Source organism: Hyla sarda, chromosome 13, assembly GCF_029499605.1.
Source record: "Hyla sarda isolate aHylSar1 chromosome 13, aHylSar1.hap1, whole genome shotgun sequence".
NCBI classification, from domain to species: Eukaryota; Metazoa; Chordata; class Amphibia; order Anura; family Hylidae; genus Hyla; species Hyla sarda.
The window spans coordinates 49,714,814-49,716,330 of NC_079201.1; the positions used below are offsets into that span (position 1 = coordinate 49,714,814).

A 1,517-nucleotide genomic window follows, 5' to 3' on the forward strand; every position below is an offset into this window, starting at 1 on the left:
GTCTATCCAAGTCATCTTGTAACCTATACACATCCTCTATAGACTGTACCGTGCTACAAAGCTTGGTGTCATCTGCAAAGATAGAAACAGAGCTGCAATCCTCTATATCATTGATAAATAAATTAAACAACAGCGGGCCCAATACTGAACCTTGGGGGACACCACTAATTACCAGGGACCAATCAGAGTACAAATCATTGACCACCACTCTCTGGGTACGATCCATGAGCCAGTGTTCAATCCAGTTACAAACTAAAATTTCCAAACCCAAAGACCTTAACTTACCTGTCAGACTTCTATGAGGGACAGTATCAAACGCTTTAGCAAAATCCAGAAACACTATATCCACAGCCATTCCTCTGTCAAGGCTTCTACTCACCTCTTCATAAAAGCAAATTAGATTGGTTTGACAACTTCTATCCTTAGTAAAACCATGCTGGTTATCACTTATAATACTATTATCCCCTATGTATTCCTGTATGTAATCCCTTATAAGTCCTTCAAACAATTTACCCACAATGCACGTTAAACTTACCGGTCTATAGTTTCCTGGGGAAGACCTAGAGCCCTTTTTGAAGATTGGCACCACATTCGCCTTGCGCCAGTCCCTTGGCACAATACCAGACACCAGAGAATCTCTAAATATCATGAACAGGGGTACAGATATTACTGAACTTACCTCTCTAAGAACTCTTGGGTGCAATCCATCTGGCCCTGGAGATTTGTTTACATTTATATTACTTAACTTACTAATGATGAGTTTGATGAATTGTGACTAAGTTCAGTAAATCTGAGAGGCAAACGTGAAGTAAACCTGAACGATTAAGTTTTAATTCAAACCTGAAGGTTTAAAAAAAAAAAAAAATCTGTTCTTATCAGTTAAATATCTGATACGTCCCCTATCTGGGGACCATATATTAAATGGATTTTTGAGAACGGGGGCCGATTTCGAAGCTTGCTTCCGTCGCCCTATGCAATGACCCGATATGGCAGTATCTTCTGGTACAGTGCACCACCCCCTTACAGTGTTAAAAAGAAAGATTCCTTGTTTCATTGCTACTTGCTTGCTGGCTAGCTAGCTAGTCCTGTGGGCCTTGCTGCTGCAGCCGAAAAACAGAAGGTGGTGCAGCTTGTATCTGGCCACTGTTGGAGCGTGCAGGCACATGACTTCTGCTGCTGCTGAATAAATGGCCTCCTTAATTGGATCATCTCAGCAGCCAGCACACCTGTGCAGGTTGGACATGACATGATAGGTAGCTGTCTTAGCTGGTGGGTGCTGAATTTTCCTAATTGACATACATGGGGGTCTCCTGGCTGTTCACACAGGTGTGGCATTGCTGTTGATTGACCATGCATTGGTTCTGTGGTATTGGAAAGATAAAAACATATGTTTCCGGCCATCCGTTGCAAGAATGGATAGGTCATCAGCTAAGAGGCATTTGTTTTTACAAACTGTTGCTCACAACCAATGATGCAATATAGTGGGGGGTATTTATCAAAGCTGGCTGTCTGTCCCC

At 42.3% G+C, this 1,517-nt stretch overlaps 1 non-coding gene across 1 annotated transcript; it reads left to right on the forward strand.

The window, feature by feature from the left end:
• Positions 1-827: 827 nt before the first annotated feature.
• LOC130297848 (U2 spliceosomal RNA) lies at positions 828-1,018 on the forward strand. The gene has a single exon (XR_008849713.1). It is a non-coding gene; the product is annotated as a U2 spliceosomal RNA (small nuclear RNA).
• The last annotated feature ends 499 nt before the right edge of the window (positions 1,019-1,517 follow it).